The sequence below is a fragment of the Pinus tabuliformis genome, chromosome 1_1 (assembly GCF_031772625.1).
Source record: "Pinus tabuliformis cultivar Carrire ecotype Pingquan chromosome 1_1, CPIR1, whole genome shotgun sequence".
NCBI classification, from domain to species: domain Eukaryota; kingdom Viridiplantae; phylum Streptophyta; class Pinopsida; order Pinales; family Pinaceae; genus Pinus; species Pinus tabuliformis.
This window is the reverse complement of record NC_142297.1, coordinates 838,525,231-838,550,252: the sequence shown is the minus strand read 5'-3', so window position 1 is coordinate 838,550,252 and position 25,022 is coordinate 838,525,231. Positions and strand designations below refer to the sequence as shown.

General features: G+C 38.3%; 1 protein-coding gene across 4 annotated transcripts in view; it reads left to right on the top strand.

The window, feature by feature from the left end:
- The window catches only part of LOC149216751 (uncharacterized), a 261,615-nt gene that overhangs the window by 28,914 nt on the left and 207,679 nt on the right, over nucleotides 1–25,022 (top strand). Inside the window, exon 3 of one of the 4 annotated variants that reach the window (XR_016251144.1) lies at nucleotides 4,535–5,284. The exons of the other annotated variants lie outside the window; for them this stretch is intronic. The gene's annotated coding sequence lies outside the window, so the exon portion shown is untranslated. Of the gene's footprint in view, nucleotides 1–4,534; nucleotides 5,285–25,022 lie in introns of those variants that run through there. 4 annotated transcript variants of the gene reach the window in all.

Sequence of the window (25,022 nt, the reverse complement as noted above, 5' to 3'; positions counted from 1 at the left end):
CACACATTCATCAAATCGAATATAACCCTCCCCTTAATGAAGAACACCGTCGCTTTCGAGAAAGGATTGATGGACTTTCTACCTTGCATGTTTGCACAATATGCAAGGAAGCATACCCAGGAATGAAAACAAAGCTTTTCCACGGTAGACTCTCTTGTTTTCGTTGTGCATCATCTAAATCTACCAATCTTTTTCCTGAACTAAACAACATGGACCCTGGAGAACAACCCTATGTCCTTCACCAATTAACACAAGTCGAAGAAATGCTCATTGCACGTGTCAACCCCATTCTACAAGTCACTCATTCCCATGGTGGTCAATACAAATATAGTGGCCATACAATTAGCTTCCCTCAAGACATCACCACTATCGCCAAATACTTACCCCGAATGTTGTTTGACTTAGACATCCTCATTGTGAAAAGGCAAAATCCAAGTGACAAGGCTTACGAATTCTTCGTTTGCAAATCACGTGTCCTTGCAGCCCTTGAATACAAAATAACATATGACCCTTACTACCGTGATGTTCAATTCAATTCATCTGCAATTTCTGCGCTGCTAGATCACCCTACAGACATTTCTTCTCTTCTCCACAGTTTAACCACCTCCTCTTTTGAAACCCATCAAACCACTACTGATTCTACTTATAATCCTGATGTCATGCTACCTCCATTAGAAATCCAACCCTCTTCTTTCGTTCCAGTACTCCCAAATTCATGTACTGAGCGTGAACACATTTGTAACTATTTGCACTCGACCCATTCAAATTCAACAAGCTCTATCGATTGGCCCCCAATATCTTTAACTGCTATAAATGAATAAAACACCGTCGACCTCTTTGCCATGGCATTCCCCACACTCTTCCCTACAGGGACCGCAATGATCATGCAACCAAGACTTACAAAAGTTGAAATGCATGAATATGCTTTACACTTGCTGCTCTACCATGATAACCGCTTTGGCCAACACCCAAGATTCTGCTACTATCTTTATAACATTCTAATGCGCCACCGTAGCCAAGCAACAACTAGTGTTTTCGTGAAGAAGTACATTGAGAACAACTTGCCAACAATGGTTTCAGACCTATGCCAGTGTCTTCATGACTATCCAGATTCAAGATTACCAGAGAAAATAATGCGGTTCGATTCAGCTCTACGAGGAACACGGTCTTTCTGGAACAAACAACGATCTGAGCTGACTGACATGATCATGCAAATAGGAAGCCCAACATTCTTCTTCACTCTCAGCGCAGATGATACTAAATGGCATGACTTGCACATGATCATGCCCACCAGTGTTCCTTCCAATTCAGTCAACCCCTTCCAATGGCAAATCCAAAACATAATCAAAAACCCACATCTAACAGCCCAATATATGCATTGTAGATTTACAATTTTCCTTTAAGAAATCCTGCAAAAAGGCCTCCATGCAACCGACTACTGGTGCAAGTATTATTTAATATCCATTTCCCTCTACATTAATTTTATACATTGCATATATATGTATTAACCAAATGTAACCTTCATATTATATTCAGATACGAATGGCAACATAGAGGATCCGCACACATTCATGGCTTCCTCTGGCTACAAAATGCACCAGATATGGACACACTTGATTGGGACAATGCATTAGAAGTTGCTAATGCACAAAATTTTTTCGACCATTACGTAATTGCTTGGAATCCACGTCAGGCAAAACACCGAAATATTCCGCTTCACCAGTCAACACTTCATAGCCCGTGTCTCCTTGACACAGCAGCAATATTCGCTTCCAATCAGTTTGAAGACTATATAGAGCTCGTCAACTGCGTTCAACGTCATACAAAGTGTCACGAATCTTCTTGTCTTCGTAAGAAAGACAATGTGCTTAGCTGCCGATATGGAGTACCGTGGGAATTGAAGTCCACTTCTTCGCTTTTCATTGATGATAAAGGTCATAAAACCTATGTCCCAGCTCGCAATGATGAAAGATTGAATATTCACAATGCCGATATACTCTCTATTTGGAGAGCAAATGTTGATTGCCAACCAGTCCTTTCTCGCCATGCTGTATTGAAATATATTTCAAAGTATGCAACAAAAACAAAGACAAGATCTGAGAGCTACCGTCAAATGCTATCACGGCTATCACAAAGTGCCCTTCCAGAAGCACCTACTGGTGCTGTCATCCGAAAACTCCTTACAGAAACCATTGCAGATAGAGACATTGGTGCACAAGAAATATGCCATATGTTACAAAAGATACCTCTCTCTCTTTCAGCCGTACATTCCGTTCTTTGAATGTCAACAGGGTTGTTTTCAAACGTGTTTCACAAGATACTGAAAATCCTGGTTCGACACCAAACTTTATCGTTGCATATATGAACAGGCTTGCCTCACTAGAACCCCTGCCCCTCCTTGAAGCTGCTCGTTCGTGGTCATATTCTGCCCAGCGGAGAAACAACCAATGGAAACACATATTCCCCCCAATGATTGTACATGTCTTTCCCCGTTACAATGTCATTCCTTCCTCTGCTTCCCCTTCTTATGCCACCTTTTGCTGGAGTGAATTACTCTTGTATTTCCCCTTCCGAACACTCCCTGATGATATTGGTTCAACTGATGCAGAAATTATTGCACGATGGGAACAAAAAAAGGGTACATATACACCATGGCATGTCCATCGAGAAACCAAGAACCCACAAAGCCCACCTACTGAAGATCAAACTACCCCACACACCCCCCCTGATTCCATGCAGATGAATGAATGGCAAATCCTCTCTCAACTACACCCAGGTTAAAATATTGCAATTGATGACCTCGACATGATTGACTACCGCGACTTCGATGTCAACCACAATTGGTCAAAAATACTCTCCCTCCCCCTTTGCAAGAAACTGCCATAAACTTCATTGAATTCAACCGCTCAACCATTCAAAACCAACATCATTCTTTTTCCAACTTTCCCCATGATCATACATTATCCCCTACCCAAAACATAGCTTTTAACGCTGTTTTTTCGCACTTCAAAACCCCTTCGCCAAAACCCCCACGCAAAATTATCATACAAGGAACAACTGGCACAGGAAAATCCCATTTGATTAAATGTCTGCACCAAGCATTTGTGGAAAACTCACCAGCAAACAAAAACCCTTTATTGTTACTTGCACCAACCGGCGTTGCAGCTTTCAACATAAATGCCCTCACAATTCACTCTGCCCTTCGAATCCCTATCCAGACAATGCATCCTCTCGAAGGCCAACCGCTCCTACACTTGCAAGAGCAACTCCGTCATGTAGAATACATCCTCATTGATGAAATGAGCTTTATTGGTCCAAAAATGCTTTCTTGCATTGATGATCGTCTATGAGAGGCATTCCCTCTTCATCGGAATGCACCATTTGGTAATCGCTCAATTATCCTTGTCGGAGATTTAGGCCAACTACCACCTGTAAAAGACATTCCTTTATACGCTGGGACATCACGTGGCACTGCACTTTGGCGCAACTTCGACATATTCATAACACTTTCAACCGTTTTCCGTCAACAAGGAGCTAGCCCGTCCCAGGTTGCTTTCCGGCAAATACTTGCAAATCTTAGGAATGGAATATCTACACTTGAAGATTGGCAATACCTAATGTCAAGAACAAGTTCGTCTCTTACACATGAAGAGAAATGCACATTCGAAGAATCCATGCACCTATTCACAACAAACAACGCAGTTGTCTTGCATAATAAGAAAATGCTTAAAAAATTGAACATCCCAGTAGCGCTTTGCTCTGCGGAACAACAAAGGCAGAAAACTCCTGCTACAACAGAAGATGAGCATCTGCCTGCAAAGGTGCTCTTATGCAATGAACACAAAGTTATGCTCACTAGCAACTTATGGGTACATGCAGGCCTCGTCAATGGCGCACTTGGGAAGGTCATCTCAATATTTTATTCAATTGGCTCAAAGCCCCCAGCATTACCATCCTTTGTGGTTGTTGACTTTAGACAATACAGAGGAACACCGTGGGACATTTCACACCCAACATATGTACCCATTTCTCCCATCGCAAGGGGTACACGCTGTCAGATACCACTTCAAATGGCATGGGCTTTAACAATACACAAGTCACAAGGAATGACATTAGACAAAGCAACAGTGGACATCGGCACTAGAGAATGCCAAGGGCTAACATTCACTGCAATTTCAAGAGTGCAGTCACTAGCAGACATACACATCAATCCAGCATTCCCGTTCTCATGCATTCCACAAATGCGCAAGAATCCATATCTTAAGCATAGACAGCAAGAGGAATCATTCCTTGCATCAAATTCTATTCAGGATAATACACTTTAGCCAATCGTACAACCTGTCTTCCAGAATTACCCACATGGTAAACACCACTCACTACATAACCAAGTTTCACATAGATTTGCTTGCTATTACATTTAGTTTCATATGATTTTATACTCGTTTGGAATCGTTTAATTTATTTTGAATATTCAAACAAAATCGTCAAACATATTCAATGTCACTTACAATGTTTCCTTTTTGGATGGCAACAGGTATGGATACATGCTACCTACGAAGGTTGTATGAGTGTTGCGAAGAAATTCAGCAACAGGAACTTACGTTACAAGATATGCAGACAAGGATCTTGCCACAACAATCATTGCCACTTTACCGTTTGCGCCCAGCCATTAAGTTGTTAAAGAAAATAAGGAAAATACTTAAGATAACAATTCACATCCATGAAAGGGATGCACACAGGCAGATGCGCCATCATGCTACCTACGAAGGTTGTATGAGTGTTGCAAAGAAATTCAGCAACAGGAACTTACGTTACAAGATATGCAGACAAGGATCTTGCCACAACAATCATTGCCACTTTACCGTTTGCGCCCAACCATTAAGTTGTTAAAGAAAATAAGGAAAATACTTAAGATAACAATTCACATCCATGAAAGGGATGCACACAGGCAAATGCGCCATCAATTGCAGGAACAACTCGCACAATATGGCACCACAATAAACATTAACTCGTGTTGCCGATGCCATTGCCCATCATGCATATATGATTAGCTGCTCATTCTCAATTACATCTCTATATGATAGAATGCTTTTATTGTACATATGTTTAGAGGCCAATGAATACTTTCATTGTATATATGTTTAGTTATAACTTACCAAACACATCTCTATGTGTAGAGTGACTTTTCTCTGTCGACTTTAGGGTTTTTAGATTATTATAGATGTTGAGCATTTTAGCTCTGGCCGGAACCAAACTCTGTTGTTTTGTTCTCGTTTTTGTTAAGATCCATTTATGCAATTCATGGAATTACAATGTTTAAATTTCTCTTCATAATTTACAGTGGTTTATTCTCCACTGAGTTTTGTATGGCTGTGAATGTAATCAGTAAATAGGTTGGGCGTTATCCTTTTCCTATATTGTTGGTTTAACAGGTTACTTGTAGTATACATATATGCATTTTGGTATTTTATGGCTAAACACTTGGTTTGAAATAGTTCTGCAATCACATCTTGCATGTTGGGCATGTAAATAATTCCATTTTTGAAATCACAAAGGATGATCCAGTTGTATGTTGCCTTCCCATGTCATGACTGGCTGCTTCATCATCCCCAAGAATTTTTAGCAGATGGCAATGCATCTCAATGTGCTCTGGAAATCTTGTCTGTGCAACGAATATGCATACAGTTTTTAGACTAGATCAAGAGCCTACTACAGACCAATACCCTACTTTTACGTTGTATCATTTTAGTTTACACACGGATTAATCATAATAACTATGGTGTACCTTGTGTCAAACTCTTAAACTTGTTTCCAGAAGTGGAGCCCAGAAAAACTCCACAGAAGCATCATAATCCTTTTAAGAAAAAGAAGATTGTAAGACTTCATTACTCACCATATAATCAAATGCACAACTATCCATGGAAACTACATTTATCAGCTTACCAGGGCCTTGAATATTGAAGCTTGTTGACTAACAGTTTTCTTATTGCTAGGAAACACTGCTTGAAGCATGCAGACCATGGATTCCCATTGGTTTTGAGTCTTGACTTATTGAGTCTCCAACAAACATTAATCGCTTTCCTCTTAACCACTCTAGCAGATTTTTGGCATTGAATGTGAAACACCATATACGGAAAAGTCCAAATCCTTTTATTCTCATATACAATATCACCCTGTTTTTTATCCATTTATTTTCATATGTTCCACCAAGTTTCTGGGACGTCAGGACATGGGAATATGTCTGGGGACATGTGGTGATTCCCTCAAAATTTAGGAAACTCACGGGTGGTATCGGAGTGCCTAAAATAGGGTTCTCATCCCAGATACTAAATATATGAAAAATTAAATTATTCAATTGATAAAATATAAAAACAACAGAGCACCATTGTATTAAGTTATCAATCACCATGGCAAAGCCATTGAAAACATCCTTTATGAGAAGTCTTTTGGAGTTTCTGGTAGAGTTATTTATCAGAAGCCTTTTCTTTTCATGAGTGAAAATGTTTTAACTTCTATATACCGTCCTAGACAAAGTAGATGTTTAGTATGAATGCGTAGTCATTATTTGGACCTGTGAACTTTATTTTATTTGAAGTATTCAATTGGTTAGTATGAATGCGTAGTCATTCTTTGGATGGGTGAACTTTGTTTTATTGGAAGTATTCATATTCCTTTTATAGGTTATTAGACCATAGTATGTGTTGGGCTGCGTTTTTATTTTTAGATATTGTAGTTTGTGTCTGATGGATGCACTTAAACACTATGTTGTTGGAAGTTCTATTTTGGTATAAGCACATTCAGGACATATTAATTCATTCAAAATTCCATTACGGGATTAACTATTTTAGTATTTATATGCCAAAGAGAACGCAGGTAGAAGGGCAGTAGGAACTGTAGTCAACATACGAATAAAGAAAACAATCATATGTCATTCAGGACATATTCATTCATCCAAAATTCCATTGCAGGATCAACTATTTCTGTGTCACAGAGAACTCAGTTTGGAGGGGAATAGGAACTTTAGTCAGTGTAAGAATTAAAATGACTATATTGCATCTACTACAACTAGGATGATTAGGGTTGAGGTTGGGGCTTCATTTATCATTCTTACTCATTAGGTCTAAGCAGCTATTATCAAAACTAGGATGATTGGGGTTGAGGTTGGGGCTTCATTTACCATTCTTACTCATTAGGTCTAAGCAGCTATTATCAAGGTCTCTATCAGATTGCTTTCAAAAGTGCATTTTTGAAAGAGAATCTTGGATCTGTCAAAGGAGGAGGTACAAAGCTAGATGGACCAACGCTAAGGGGATTCAAGGGTCCATACACAAGGGACCCCATTGGGTCCATCTTTATCTTAGAGGTATGTAGGGGATGGGTTCCCAATAGCAGTGATTAATGTAGTTGTACAAAGCTTGATGACACAAAAGAACCAAACAACATCTTTCAATGGGCACAGGGAGGGCACAGGGAGGGGATCAGAATCTCCACTGGGGATGGACAGAGCACTTTGTGGCAAGGCTAAGGAGGTGGCCATTGAGGCCATAACAGAGATGGAAACGCAACTAGAGTAAAAGTCTAGCCACTTCATTCACAAAAATTTGTATGTACTTAGTAACAAGCTAAATATTTTTATTTGAATAATTAGCTACAATGCAGAAATCTCTCTTTTCATTAACTAAAAGGATTGAACACCTATACTGTATTCATCTAAAATGTTTTGAAGTCATTAACATCTTCCCTAAATTACACATAAACTGATAAGTATCAGTTTTAGAATCATGCATCCTTAGCAAGACAACTGAAGATAATGTGCACTGATGAATTCCAAAACCTAAGCATATGTGTCCAGTCATCTCATGAAGCAAACGTCATGTCATATACCATGGCAGGCATGACGAATAATTAGGATGGCTATAAAATTAAAAATGTTGCTGAGTAATGTTCAAAGGCTTTTATTAATTTCCCCGTCGTGACCAGACAAAAAGTGTATGTTCCATGACACATCCTCCAACTCCACCTCTCCCCCGAAAAATATAAAGTTTCAATAACATCAACTTGGTGAGTATGAGGCAGTCAAGAAGACTCTGATATATAGAATACAAAGGTTTGGGTCACAAAGAAAGCATATGCCCCTCCCCCCCGGAAAATATAAAGTTTCAATAACATCAACTTGGTGAGTATGAGGCAGTCAAGAAGACTTTGATATATAGAATACGAAGGTGAGTATGAGGCAGTCAAGAAGACTCTGATATATAGAATACAAAGGTTTGGGTCACAAAGAAAGCATATGCCCATTGACAAGTAATATTCTGTTAAACAAATATAAAGCATTACATTATAAAGTATTACATATAAAATTTAGATACCAGTACACAACACTGCACTTGCCAGTTTAGAGCTCTAACTAGCTTTAATTTGTAACCTGCTACTGCCATGAGTCCTTTATTAGGTCACTATTAGGTCATTTAGGTAAATGGTTGGGGGGATTTGACAAAGCAAATATATGAATCTCAATCGTCGTTCTAAATGAGTAGTGAGACTTACTTTAATCTCTGAAAAACCTTTGCTGTGAACAGGAAGAAAATCCATGTTTAATGCCCCTGAATTACATTAAATTTAAAACACCATCCACTATGAAAGACACACTTGCTAATTTTTAGTTCTAACTATTACAGAGCAATACTGAAGAGCGCAGATGCTCGGGTATCATCACATAGTTACACGTTGCAGTCACTAGGGAAATACCAAATTTTAAACTATAATAAAAACTCCAACCAAAGAAAGTAATTGAAAAATTACAAAACCCAATCCTGCTTTCTTGCATAATCAATACTAAAATTTATAAATAGAAAAGCCTGAGGATAACGTGCACATCCAATTACCAATTTTTGCATGATCCTCTGCAGATTAATCTCCTTCCATTAATGAGCCAAAGGAGTAATCCAATTACCAAATTTTGCATAATCCTCTGCAGATTAATCTCCTTCCATTAATGAGCCAAAGGAGTAATCCAAATTGGTAATGCAATATCACCCTTTTTTTGGCTGTTTTTTTGCATTTCATTTCCTTTTAGCATAAATGCAATGCAAATGAGAACATACTTCTAGGTAGGCTAATTTGTTTGCATTTTTATTTGCAGTTTTTAATTTGATTTCTGAAATATTTTGGAATAGAAATGATTGAGGTAAAAAACTGATATTTTTTATTTTCGAATGGGGACTGCCAAGAGTTTCGCTGCTACATCTCAGTTCTAACAGCTTTGAAGGAAGCATTTCTAAAGATATTGGAAATGCTAGAAATTTATTTAACCTACAAATTGACTGTAACAGATTTTCAGGTAAGTTTCCATCTGAGATTGCCAAGGTAGGGCTTTTATCTGTTTCCAATGCTAGCAATAATAAATTTTCAGGAAGATAGAAATAGATTAGATAACGTGCGGTTATTTTAAAATATTAAATTACAATGTGGAAAAGCATATTACAATTACTTAATGTTTTAGTTGTAGTGTCAACCAGCAATGTAAGTGGTTTGTTTCAATATTTGCAAATCACAAATTTTTCCGCTTTTCATTTATCATGTAAAACGGTGTAATTTATTTTTTATTTAAAAAAATAAAGTGTGTTGCCAATAATCTATTGAGTTTTTAGTATGAACGCGTTTTAAACTTAATATATTGATATGAATGGTTTGGTTTTGGTTTTGTTGTTTTAGTATCAAATGTGCTGGTACGGGATGGTCATCCCGGTTATTGCCTTGGTCACTAACGAGCTTTGTATATGCTTGACTATCTGTAGAGGTTTCTTCCTTTTAATAATCCTATCGGCCTCTCTTTGTACCTTTTGGGACAATTGCTAGTATTTTAAAAATATGTTAAAAATCGTGAAAATAACGTGAAAATTGGCTCCCTCTGGACTTCAAATATTATATATTTCCCTTCGCAAACCCTTTCAGGTCTGGGTCTTATCGCATCGGCGCTGTTTCTTTGTATTTCGTTACATAACGAAATATGTGAAAATACATTAAAAACGCCTTTCAACGGATCTAAAAATCTATGCAATAATGTTTATATAGCCATCGAGTTCGGCTAATCGCATCGCATACATGTATGGTTATAGGCCCCGCTCCATAATTTTTCTCCAATTGTGATATCGCGATGCGATTAGTCGCAATCGCATATCACGATAGCCCCGGGCCGTTGTAAGCACTCTGTTGTGGTTGCCGATTGCGATGTTGCCGATCAGATCTGGACCGTTGATTGGCCAGATCTGACGGTTACTATGCCTTCACTTGTTTATGCCTCCGATACTCAGTTTTTCATTGTTTTTACGTGGTTTTGGCCTCCCAATAGTGTTTCTCTGCCATTCTAAGCGCTCTTCTCGTGCGATTGTTTTGATCTTTGGCATGATTTTACAAGATTTTGAAGACTTGGAGAGCATATTTGGATCCATTTGAATCAAGACCTGATGCAATTATAGATGCGAGAGTAATATTTTTGAAGTCCGGCTTAGGGCCAAAGCGGAGCAAGAAGAGACGTGGCCGTCAAAGCTAAAACAGGGCGCATTTCCGCTAAAAATAACAGCACTGCACCTCAGGGGCTAACAGTAGTAATAGTAGAAATATCTTTACTAGATATTTTTATGTCGTAAGGTGTTTCCCTCTCAGAAGAACTCCCCCAGCCACTCTGTACCACTCTGTGTCACATCCATTGTTAGACGATTGAACAATGGTCTACCATCAGCTTTTAAAAAACAATTTTAAAATTAAAACATTATTAAAAAACATAAAAAATTGTTAATTATTAATTAATAAACAATAAAAGAACAGTTGAAGGGTAAGGCAGAGCCCCTCCTGTGTGCAAATAGCCGCCTTTGCAACAGGAGGAGAGGCAACTAGAACAAGTAGTCATTCAACAACCACCTTTGCAGCAGCAGGAAGCGCAGCTGCAAGGAGTCCTCATTCACCAGCATTGCCCTGCATCCGTACAAGGCAGCCTCTGCATCGAAACAAGCCTGTTATGATGAGGGCCTGGTGGTTATTAGTTAGGGCCATTCTAGGTTTTTTAGAATTTTCTTTAAACAAGTGCATTTGTTTCTTTCTTCCATCTATTTTATGGTGGGTTCTTTCTTTTGTTTACGATTGGCAATTGTGTTCTCTAACAATTCGCGATATCAGGCGATATCAGGCCAACTTGCTTCTTCCGACAAATTTCTTCATCTTTGTTGTCTTTGTCTTCGCTGTGTGAGGTAAGCATAGTTTTAAAAACCGTTCACAAAAACCGGTAACCGGTCAAACCGGCCGGTTAGATGGCTGGCCGGTCCGAACCGGCCTAAAAAACCCGGCCAGCTCCCTCCTGTGCCCGTAATCTGGCCCTAACCGGTAAAAACAGGCCAGTTTATGGACAACCCACCAATTAATGACAAAAAGCGCAGCTGTTTTGTGGTTTAGGGGTTTTGGGGGGGAGGGAAAGGTATTTTCCCTCCAAAAACACCCTCACACTTGCTATAAGAGACCCCTCTCTCTCATTTGTCTCACACAACTGATTTGGAGTGTTTGTGAGTTTGTTTGTGAGCTTGGAGAGTGTGGAGTTTTTGCTGAAGTAGTCATCTTGGAGTTGGAGTTGGAGCTATTTTGGAGATAGTGTGTAGCTGTCAGTGGAGTTGCCATCTCCAAGAGGAGGCTAAGGGAGCTAGTTTGCATTTCCAGATAAGGATTTGCACTTGATAATTCCTCATTTGAGTCTGCCGTCCATGAATTTTTTTTTAATGTGTTATACTTATAAACTTCTCACTTCTATGATCTATCATGTATGCTATAAACTCTCTAGCTATATGCTATCAAATTTTGTAGCTTGAGCCTTGCATGTGCATTTGTTTTCCTACATTTATCTTTGGTTTTCCATTTTGCTTAGCTGCAATTTTTTTTTAAATGGTAGATTTCTCTGCAAATCGTTATTATTTCAAGCAAACATGGCTCCAAAAGGAAAGGACAGTGCATGGGTTCATTGTGATGTAATTGAGGGAAAAATGATATGCAAATTATGCCATAAATCTATTGGAGGTGGGGGTATTCTTAGGTTGAAACAACACTTGGCTGGGGTAAGAGGCCAAGTAAAGCCATGTGATGCACCAAAAGAACTGTTAGGTCCTATTAGGGCAGAATACATTGCCAAGCTTGAAAATTTTTATGAGGATAAGGCTAGGGAGAAGGCCATCCAAGATGAAATTGCAAGGAAGAGGGAATTAATAGAAGCCATGAAAGAGAGTGGGTATGATGATTATGAGATTCAAGACTCCACTTCTATCCCTTCCACCAATGACCCTTTTCACTATGTTCATCCTTCTGTTGGAGTTGGCCAATCATCAAAAGGAACAAAGAGAGCAAACATCCAAAGTTATTTCTCATCTTCTGCCAACATTGCCTCTTCTAAATCTAATCCCGCTTCCTCCCAGCCAAGTTCTCAACCCACTTTGGATCAACATTGGAAAAAACAATGCAAAGAAACTTCTCACCAATACATTGCTAGATGGTGGTATGATTCAGATATCCCATTTAATGCTGCTCGCTCACCTTATTACCAAGCTATGTGGGACTCTGTTATAGCTGCAGGAAAGGGCTTCAAAGGCCCTAGTATGCATGACTTGAGGGGAGCTCTTTTGCAAAAAGAGATATCTTCCATTGATGAGTATTTGGTTGAGTTTAAAGAGTCATGGCTCAAAACAGGTTGTTCCATTATGTCAGATGGATGGACCGATGGAAAGAACCGCACTATCATTAATTTCCTTGTTTCTTGCCCTCAAGGAACCATGTTTTTGAAATCAGTTGATGCATCTGATAAGATAAAGGATGCAATCCTTCTATTTGAGCTTTTGGATAATGTTATTCAGGAAGTTGGGGAGCAACATGTTGTGCAGGTCATCACTGATAATGCCTCAAACTATGTTCTTGCTGGAAAGATGCTTGAGGCCAAATATAAGACCATATTTTTGACTCCATGTGCTGCACATTGCATAGACCTCATGCTTGAGGATATAGGCAAAGTGGAGTGGGTAAAAAACACTGTAGAGCATGCCAAGTGCATTACAAAATACATTTACAACCACTCATGGGTATTGAACCTAATGAGGAAACACACTGGAGGCAAAGAGCTTGTTAGGTCTGCAATTACGAGATTTGCAACTCACTTCCTCACGTTGCAATGTCTCAATGGTCAACATAAAAACTTGCAGAAAATGTTTTCCTCTGAAGAATGGTCTGAATCTCGGTGGGCTCGTAGACCAGATGGAAAAGACACCAAAAAGAAAGTGTTTGACACTTATTTTTGGAAAAGGTCTGTAGAGCTTGTGAAAATTACCGAGCCCCTTGTTAAGGTGCTAAGGTTGGTGGATGGGGAAAGATTGGCCATGGGCTACATTTATGAAGCTATGGATCAGGCAAAGGAGAAGATACGGGCAGCTTACAAGGACAGGTTAGCTAAATATGGCCGTATATGGGAGATCATTGATAACAGATGGAACAATCAACTCCATCGTCCTATACATGCAGCCGGGTATTTTTTGAACCCAAGGTATCACTATAAAAATCGGCTAGGAGATCAGCATGATGGGGAGGTCAGAGCTGGATTGATTGATTGCTTGGAGCGCATGGTCCCTAACCATGTAGACCAGTTGGAAATACATAGACAACTTACTATTTTCAATATGGCAAGTGGTACTTTTGGCAAAGATGGCAAGAGATGTGGACCAACCAAGTAAGCAATTCCAATTTCCATTTTGTTTTTCATTTCAAGTTAAAATTGTTTACGTTCTTTACAATTCAAATTATAAACTAAGTTACTAATTATTGTCTTTTTCTTTGCAGCACATTGGTGGGAGTCATTTGGTGGCCAGTGTCCTCAATTGCAAAGGTTTGCAATTAGAGTCCTCAGTCAAACTTGCAGTGCTTCAGGTTGTGAGCGCAATTGGTCTGTTTTTGAGCGCATACACATGAAGAAGAGAAACCGTTTGGAACAAAAACGGTTAAATGATCTTGTTTTTGTGCAATACAACCTTTGACTGAGGAGGAACCAAATGATGAGCAAACCACCTGATCTAGATCCCATTGTGTTGGACGATATTGATCCAACATCAGAATGGGTGGAGGAGACTGAAGATCCTGTGTTTGAGGCTGATTTTGATATCGACATGGCTTTAGCGGGGGATGAGGCAGATTATGTGGCGGCATCAGAACCAGGATCAGTAGCGGCATCAAGGAAAGGCAAGGAACCAATGGAAGGCACTAGTAGTGCAGGTCGACAAACTCGTGCTTCCATTAGGTCCACTTCTATTGTCATTGGTGGCATTGATACTGATGTTGCAGATCAGGCTGAGGCATCCTCAGACTCTGAACCAGATGATGTCTATGTAGCTCCTGATGATGATCCTGTGTCTAGTAGCGGTGATGGACTTGATGATTAATCATGTGTACACTGTAGACTTGTAGTAGGCCAATGGCCTCATAGCTTGCAACATTGTTTTTGGACTTTATAGGCCATTTAGAGCCTCATTTCTTATGTATTTTGCTATTTTGTCGATGATATGTATTGCACTCGGTGCCATTTTGATATATTCACCTTTGCATGGTATATAAATGAGCAAACTTTGCATATTTTGTCTCTATTGGCTTGGAATCATAGTTTTACATCTTAAAAATAGTTTTGTTTCATTAAAAATTAATTATTTAATGTATTTTTTAAAAACCGGTTCGTTTAGACCAAACCAGTCCCGGTTAGATCGGTTCCGGTCGGTAAACCGGTTCATTAGGTGGACCGATCCGGTCGCCGGTTCCGGTTTTAAAAACATTGGAGGTAAGTCATCTTTTCCCACTGATACCCTATTCTACACATACTTTTCTATAATGTTTTTATACACGAATTCGTTCCTGGTCAATTTTGTTCTGAAACTTAAGCTTCGCATTGATTGTTGTCTTCATATTCTGTGTTTTATGTTTTAACTTCCAACCACTTTTCCCCAGTGCTACTGTTAATGGTTTCTCATGAGAATGCTTGTATATGTCTTTCAAAATCTTATGAAGCTCAATTACATCAGCAACATATTGTGTAGCACTAACTCTTGGGTTGATGCCACTTCCACTCAACTCATTTCCTATCCCCAAAATGAAAATATTGGTTGTCAAAATGATGTACAAATAAAGTAGATTAGCAAACCGCCAATACTGAAAGAACTAATGATAGAAGGTCTAGTTAAATGAGATTACCAAATTCCCATGCATATATCTTATAACCATGGTTGACTGTGTAATGAATAAAGTTGCGAGCATTGCTTGAATTCAAAGGACCCCTCCCCAAAGACCATTCGCATATATTTGATCCAAGGGTTTCAAACCCGCGACATTGTGTGATTCAAAGCCTCCCTTGCACACCAACTTACTCAGAAACCGTTAATGATGTGGGTGATTGGTTTGAAGAGCCTGTTTAGAGGGTCGAATCTGGGAAAGACTTGAGGGCAAAGTTATACGCAAGGCTTACGAGAGAAAATCTAGATGAAGACTCTTCTTCATCAGCTGAGTCACCAGATGTCGGTTGGGTGATTGAGCTTGTCAAGTAATTGATTCAGGGTTTTAGGCTTTTCTTCATTCGCGGGTATTGACCCTTTGATGAATTCGTAATTTTATTTTGATTGTTTTTCATATTTGTAGAAGTTGGGGACTTCAGTGGTTTTTACTCGGAGCCATGAGAATCGTGTTGCATGGCCGAGTTCTCCATGGGGAAAAGAATTACTAAACTTGGGGAATGTACAAATGAAGATGGGTTGACCTAATCATAAATTTACAAGTTGATGTTTGCCGAGTTGCAGTGCAAAGTGACAGTGAGCTTTTGTGAGGGCAATGATGTCGACCCTCTCTATTTTTCCCTGGTCAACAAGTTGCGCATATATTTTTGCAGATGGTAAGTTGTTGGTTGGGCAGAGCCTGCCTTCTGTTAATTTTTTGGGGATGTAGCTTAACATCCTATGATGATTTATATATAACAATATTAATAATCGATCGATCGTCATATTATACATAATAGTGAATACTTCCACTTTTTCTATTCATGTCTCAGGCTGATATAGTAATGCATTAGTTTTCAGGATTCAAAATTTATCAACAAGTGCTTCACTGAACCTATGAGGCAGAATGTCAGTTGGGCGTAAGTAGGAGTGTTTACCCCCACGATGAACATGTTTAAATCCCATTGAGCATGCTTCACCTGATCAAGGATTGTAACAAAGTAGAGAATATAGTGTCTATGTAGGTATGGTAACCACTTGTTCCCATTGTACACTAAATGGATTATCGTAGTCCTCGAGAGGCAAAAGGTTACCCTATTTTTGCGGCAAACTTGTTTAGCTTGTCCCATCTATCCATGATAAGACAAACTTTTGAGAACCCAAATATCTTAGAAGCATCCCTAGCAAAAGGATGACAAGGTTGTGACAGAGGCCCAATGTCGTATATTAGTTTGTCTTGCAAAGTTCCACCTAACCTGATTTTGAGTGGTGAGAACGTTGCATGCCACCATAATTTCCCATTGTATCAGACTTCTTTCTAGAAAATGTTACATATCTTTCACTCTATCTTATTGAAGCTAAAATGTTTTAAAACAGAAAAGCACTTTGTCTCAATGCCACTTTTTCTATTCATGTCTCAGGCTGATACAATGATGCATTAGTTTTCAGGATTCAAAATTTATCAATAACTGCTTCACTAAACCTATGAGGTAGAATGTCAGTTGGGCTGTAGTCTAGTGGTAAGTAGGAGTGTTTACCCCCGCGATGACCAGGTTTAAATCCCATTGAGCATGCCTCACCTGATAAGGGATTGTAACAAAGTAGAGAAGATAATGTTTATGTAGGTATGGTAGCCACTTGTTCCCATTGTACACTAAATGGATTCTCATAGTCCCTGAGAGGAAAAAGGGTTTATAGCAACAAATGCATTCTCAAATTCCAATGTTTAGTTTTATTAATCTCTACTGTGTCCACTTTAAAGTTTGGATGTTTGGAGGTCTCTTTTGACCTTTTAACCTCTGCCAATAAGTACATCCTCCCTTAAACTGTTAGATAAACCCTTTGTTCTTTCAAAAATAAGGTTCATTATACCTTCACTCTCTTAAAACAGATCTACAGCTTTGTAACAGAGATTAGGGATGGATAAGTGTTGATCAAGAGATTTGATCCTTTTGTCAATGAATACTGACTATAGATGGATATTATATTAGTCCTTATGTCTCCTTGAACAAGGCTTGTATGCCCTCCAAATGCTTTTACTAGGCTTGGTCTTATTTATGTAATTTTCTACTATTTACTCTGCTTTCTATCCAACACCTTTCATACCCCTGCCAAGATTTGTAAGGACCAATTCAGCTAAACGCAACTCATAATAGAAAACTAGAGAATTATTTTAATAGAAGGAACAAACATAATTTTGTCATTCAACATTAACAATGGAAGTTTCAACACTAATAAGCAATAATTTCAGAGTTCAATAACCACAAGAGAAACTATACCAGTGATGCAAAAAAAAAAACACTATGGAATATAAGGTAATTCAATAAATGAATAGATAGAAAATATGTTGGTATTAGAGGTAGTATGGATGTTTCTCTATCCCCACTGCCTTAGAATTCGGATCTAAGGCAGAACACAAATGTATATATATGTTGCTACTCTGCTACAAGACTTTAAGGTGGGTCTCAAGCACTGTCAGATTTCGGTTTCCTTTATGCCCAGAGACAAAATAGGAGTCTCAACTCCCCTTTCTTGGTATCTATAGCCTTTAGTTCAAATATTCTTTAAGATTATACAACCCTTTAAACAAGAAACATGCTCAGGACTTCTTTTTATATAGCTTGCACTTTGAATGCACAAAAGTAAGATATGGATTTCGTTTTTCATAGAGAATTTGCTTCATAACTTTGGCACTTTTGACAATGGTCTACAAATAGAACTTATGCTCAAAATATTTCTCCAATGAATTTGATCTCAGATTTCCTTAGTGCATAGGTGTAGAGCGAGTATCTTAGATCTCAGAGTTTTGATATCTTGGAGACTATCTTTCTAGGGAAGATATTGGAGTTTTGACATAAATTCAGGAATTTTGATGGAGGTGGCAGACCTTGTGGGGTCTCTTTTGACCTTTTAACCTTTGCCAATAAGTACATCCTCCCTTAGGCTGGTAGACAAGCCTTTTGTTCTTTCAAAAATAAGCTTCATTATACCTTCACTCTCTTAGAATAGATTTGCAGCTTTGTAACAAAGATTAGGGATGGATAAGGGTGATCAAGAGATTTGATCCTTTTGTCAATGAATACGGACTATATAATCTAGATGGATATTATATTAGTCCTTATGTCTCCTTGAACAAGGCTTGTATGCCCTCCAAATGATTTTTCTAGGCTTGGTCTACTCATGGGAAATGCTAACTAGCAAAAGACAAATGAAGCCTTTAGTAGTGAGTTCCTTGGTCTCTTCCTCCATGGCATGTAAGGCAAATCACATATCTGACACATACCCTGTTGCTTCCATCTGCAGTTGCAATTTCTCCAACATGGGATAGATTCTACCAACCAGTGGATGGGATCTGTCTCCTACCACAAATGTATGCACCCTCTTTCTGGTTTGCATCCAACTACATCTTGGCTCCTTTTTCACCCCTTGTTTTTCATCATTTTCCTCACCTTTACTACATCGTCCCACTTTCCAGCAGTAGCATACATGTTTAAGAGAATTACATATGTTCCAATGTTATATGGTTCCATATCAATCTGGTAAGTTGTTTTTTAAGTTCTCTGCCTCATCCATGTTCCCGACATGGGCAAGAAGATCAATCAGGCAGCTATAGCGGTATGTATTTGGTTTAACCTGTGTTGGGCACATGCACAAATCATAGTTGTCCATGAGACAACATGTTCAGGCAAATTATGAGCACGTTATAAGAGTTTTAGAAACATTGTTATAGTTTTGAGAAGGTTTAGACACATACCTTACATACATAGCATGGAACTTACATAAAGCATTTTTAATTTATGCCAAAACATGTTAAAAATTTATGTGCTAAAAGGTTAGCCCGTCTTTAATAGTGATGTGAATGACAATGTCACCAACTCATGTGGTAAGTTGTTTATTAAGTTCTTTGCCTCATCCATGTTCCCAACATGGGCAAGAAGATCAATCAAGCAGGTATAGTGGTCTATATTTGGTTTAACCCGTGTTGGGCACATGCACAAATCATAGTTGTCCATGAGACACCATGTACAGGCAGATTTTGAGCACGTTATAAGAGTTTTAGAAACATCGTTATAGTTTTCAGAAGGTTTAGACACATACTTTACATACATAGCATGGAATTTACATAAAGCATTTTTAATTTATGCAAAAACATGTTAAAATTTTTTGTGCTACAAGGTCAGCTCGTCTTTAATAGTGGTGTGAATGACAATGTCACTCTCATATCCTATGCTTTTATTATTGTTTCACCATCAAAAGTTAGCCTTGTTAGATTACATTCTGCATCCGCATCACATCTTTCTTTATTAGAATTTTGTGCTGAATGGAAGTAGGTCAATTCTAAATTTGTAATTTGTTTAATTCAATTATGTGAAGACTAATTCTAATCGCATGAATTAGATGATCTATTACTATCCTTCCAACTTGGTGAATTTAATGAATTACATGTATTACTATCACAGGAAAAAGATTTCCCTCTATTAATATTATGGAGTCAGCCTTGACTACGAACGTCATTCCTTTGTTGCTAAATGGTTCCACCGAGATTCAACCACTACTCTAGATAATCGATATTGGTTCTGTTACCTCATTAAAACCTACATCCTCACACTTCTGCATTATTCTATTTGATGGAACACATCAACACAAGACTTTGGTACCATCTGCGTATAGCCCACAAGTTGCATCTGAAGACATCCAAATTGGCTCAATCATTATGCTTAAAAAGCAACGTGCATGGTGCTTCAAAACTCCTCGTAAGGCCCAACATTTGAATTTACCCTCTTTTATTTTTTGTCTTCTATACTCTTCCTGCATTACAAAAATAAAAAACAAAAATGGAATCTACATTAATTCCTTTCTCATTTGTTTACATAAGGTCCATCCGAGTTGTTGAGCTTGAAGTTGTGATGCGTAAAGCAGCGTTAACCAGGGACTCATCAACACTATTACATGCAAAGGCAGGTACATCCCAATATAGCTCTTCATCAACACAAGAGAACTTGCCTTCTGTAGTTACTCCACTAATTACGGAAAACAACTACAACTATTCCATTCAAGGTGCTCAATCCCTACCAAAAGTATTGGTCAATCCAAAGTAGAGCATCTGCAAAAACAACATTGAAGACTTACAACAACTTGCGAGGCTCAAGAAAAGTTTTTGGATTTGACCTTATCAATCGTGATAAAGAGGAGATCCACCTTTCTGCATTCGCTGAATTGGCTAAATCTCTTTACAGTCTAATTCAAGTTGGCCAACTATACATTGTTTCAAATGGCACAGTTAAAGAAGCAAACCCAAACTACAACCACCTAAAGAACAAATGGGAAATTTACTTGTTTGCTGCATCCATTGTAAATCCATGTTTCATAGGTGATCCAACATTTCCTTATTAGAGCTTTCACTTCAAAACTATTGCCGAAATAAAAAATGCAAGCCCAAATGCGAATGTGGATGTCATTGGTGTTTTTACCTCCACCTCACATGCATCAACAATTCAACGAAAAGACAAAACTGAAACACTAAGGAAAACACTCATATTAGAAGACAAGTCGGGTTTTAGCATTGATGTAACACTATGGGGAGATCATTGTGACTCTATAGGACAAAACCTTTCCGAATTCTACTCTTTTGACAACCCACCAATCCTTGCAATCAAAGAAGGTTGTGTATCTAAATTTAATGGAACCACAATAGAGACGATATCAACTAGCACTCTCATCATAAATCCACAAGTTGAAGAAAGTCATCAACTGCTTGTATGGTTCCATAAGAAAAGGTTATAGCTCTTCTTCTCCATCTTTGAGTAGAAACTATGGTGTTGCTTCGAAACGTGCCCTAACACAAAAGACGATTCATGAAATTGCTTGCATGCAAGCCTCCGAGAAAAAAATATGGGTTTTAGTTCGTGCAATGATAACTTCTCTTCACATGGATGGCTTCTACTTTCTTGCATGTCCATTAGATTTCAATGGAAAACAATGCATGAAAAATGTTATGGAGCATTCTAACAATCTTTGGCATTGTACAAAGTGTAATGACGACTTCCTAGAATGTGATTACTGTTACAAACTTAAAATTGAGCTGCATGACCACATCGGGCACCTACAGAGTGTCACAGCTTTCAATGACGCAAGAAATGAGCTCATGGGCATCACGACAAAAGACTTGTTCCTTCTTTCTATCGAACCAGCTGATCTTCAAGAAATTTGTGGCCGAATTTCAGGGCGCCGCTTCCTGCTAACACTTTCCATTAAAACATCCTACTTCAATGGTGTCGAGTGCTTGCAACCGATACTGATTAATTTAGAAGAAATTCAATATGCCTCTGCATGCAAAGAAGTCCTCAATGACATTCAAGCAATGTCCACTTCAAAATGACCTGTTGTTCGTCACCTTTGAAAAAAAATTCAAGGTTTCTTCAAACGCTATTGTTTGTACATAAATTGACATTTCTGCATAGCTCATTATTCCATATTGTTGTAAATTACGCCCATGTTGTTGTGCTGCACACTTTCACTGACAATACTCTTTTTCAGTTATTCCAAAATATGTATGTTTACCCCTTTGCATTTTACATAATATAGATATCAACATTTGTAAAAACTTTAATTCATTTTTCTCCCTTCGTTGTTTATATGGCTGTACATTTATTTCTTGCTTGCTAATCTATTCATGCTATTGTTCAATATTGTTGAAAAAAAAACGAAGAAGAAGAAAGCAAAAACTTGGTTATCTTGCTCTTCTCTTCTCAATAATAGATGCCATAATAACGGATATTTTTGTAATACTCTTAATTACTACATTCACCATATGTATGTTTACCCTTTCAAATTTTACATAACCTATATATCAAGCTTTGCAACAATGTCAAATCATTCTTACTCCCTCATTTATGTGTCTATGAATTTCATGTTTGTCCTTTTACCTATTCTTCCTATACTTAAACAATGTTCAAATAAAAAAAATGGAATTCTAAAACTTGTAATACATTCTCTATACATGCAAAACTCGTTTACGATTCACTCTAAGTTGGTTATGTATCCAAACTAACGATAATTATTTGAACTTGTTTAGATATACCAAACAACAATCAAAATGCAGATAAAAACGAACGGCACAATCTTCTTTATGCTCAACACAAAGATACAATAAATGCATGTCGGCAACTTCTTTATAAAAACCACAACAACCCTACTACTTCCACTACACCCCTTACCACCTCAAGTGCTCTCCTAACTATGCAAACCAACCCACCTCACCTTCATCAAATCCAATATAACCTTCCCCTTAATGATGAACATCATCCCTTCGACAAAGGATCGATAAACTTTCTACCATGCATGTTTGTAGAATATGCAAAGAACCATACCCAGGAATGAAAACAAGACTTTTACACGGTAGCCTTTCTTGTTTTCGTTGTGCATCATCTAAATCTACCAATCATTTTTCTCATCTGAATAACATGGATCTTGGTGAACAACCATATGTACTTAAACATTTAACACAAGTTGGACCTTGGTGAACAACCATATGTCCTTCAACATTTAACATAAGTTGAGGAAATGCTCATTGCACGTGTGAACCCCATTCTACAAGTCACTCATGCCCATGGTGGTCAATACAAATATAGTGGCCATACAATTAGCTTCCCTCAAGACATCACTACTGTTGCCAAATACTTACCCCGAATGATTTCTGACTTAGACATCCTCATTGTGAAAAGGCACAATCCATCTGAAAAGGCTTATGAACTCTCCGTTTGCAAATCACGTGTCCTTGCAGCACTTGAATAAAAAATAAAAAATGACCCTTACTACAATGATGTCCAATTCAACTCATCTGCAATTTCTGCTCTACCAGATCACCCTACAGATATTTCTTCTCTTCTTCATAATGTAGCCACCTCCTCTTTTGATCCCCATCAAACCAATATTGATTCTACTTATGATACTGATGTCATGCTACCTCCATTAGAAATCCAACGCTCTTCCAATACTCCCAAATTCATGTATTGAATTTGAGCACATATGTGATTATTTGCACTTGACCCATTCAAATTCAACAAGCTCAGTTGACTGGCCTCCAATATCTTTAACATGTATGAATGAATACAACACTGAAGGTCTCTTTACCATGGCGTTCCCCACACTCTTTCCTACAGGCATTTCCATGATCATGCAACCAAGAATTACAAAAGTTGAGATGCATGAATACGCTTTGCACTTGTTGCACTACCATGGTAACCGATTTGGCCAACATCCAAGATTCCACTACTACCTTTATAACATTCTAATGCGCCATCGTAGCCAAACAACTGCTACTGTTTTTGTGAAGAAATACATTGAGAACAACTTGCCAACAACAGTTTCAGACCTACAATAGTTTCTTTGTGACTTTCCAAAGTCAAAATTCCTTGAGCAAATAATGCGGTTCGGTTCAGGCCTACGAAGAACACAGTTTTTCGGGAACAAACAACGATCTGAACTAACTGACATGATCACACAAATAGGAAGTCCGACATTCTTTTTCACTCTCAGTGCAACTGATACTAAATGGCATGACTTGCACATGATCATGCCTACCAATGTTCCTTCTAGTTCAGACAACCACTTCCAATGGAGAATTCAAAACATAATTAAAAACCCACATCTAACATCCCAATATATGCATTGCAGATTTACAATTTTCCTCGAAGAAGTCCTGCAAAAAGGCCTCCACGCAATAGATTATTGGTGCAGGTATTTTTTAATATCCATTTCTCTCTGCATTAATTTCTACATTGTGTATATGTTTTAACCAACTTTTACCTTCCTATTATATTCAGATACGAATGGCAACATAGAGGATCCACACACATTCATAGCTTCCTTTGGTTGAAAAATTCACCAAATATGGACAGTATTGACTGGAACAATGCATTAGAAGTTGCTGATGCACAGAAATATTTTGATCACTATGTAACGCCTGGAATCCACACCAGCCAGAACATCGAAGTCATGCACTTCACCAATCAGCGATTCATAACCCATGTCTTCTTGACACAACATCAATCTTCAGGTCAACCCAGTCTGAATACTATGCAGAGCTCGTCATTGATGATAAAGGTCGTAAAACCTATGTCCCTGCTCGCAATGATGATAGATTGAATATTCACAATGCCGATCTACTTTCTATCTGGAGAGCAAATGTTGATTATCAACCAATTCTATCTAGCCATGCTGTGTTAAACTATATTTCAAAGTATCGAGCAAAAGTAGAAACAAGATCTAAGAGCTACCGACGAATGCTATCACGACTTTCGCAAAGTGCCACTCCAGAAGCACCTACTGTTACTGTTATCCGGAAACTCCTTACAAAAACCATTGTAGATAGAGACATTGCAGCGCAAGAAATATGCCATATGTTACAAAAGCTACCCTTCTCTCTCTGCAAACGCACATTTGTTTCTTTGAATGTTAACATGATTGTTTTCAAACGTGTTTCTCAAGATACTGAGAATCCCCTTTCGATACCAAACTTTATCCTTGCATACGTGAACAGACCTATTGCATTGGAATCACTACTCCTCCTTGAAGCTGCACGCTCTCTAGTCATTTTCTGCCCATCGGGAAAAAAACCAATGGAAACACATATTCCCTTCAATGATTGTGCATGTCTTGCCATGATTCAATGTCATTCCTTCCTCTGATGATCCTTCTTATGCCACTTTTTGTTGGAGTGAATTACTATTATATTTCCCTTTCCGTGCACTC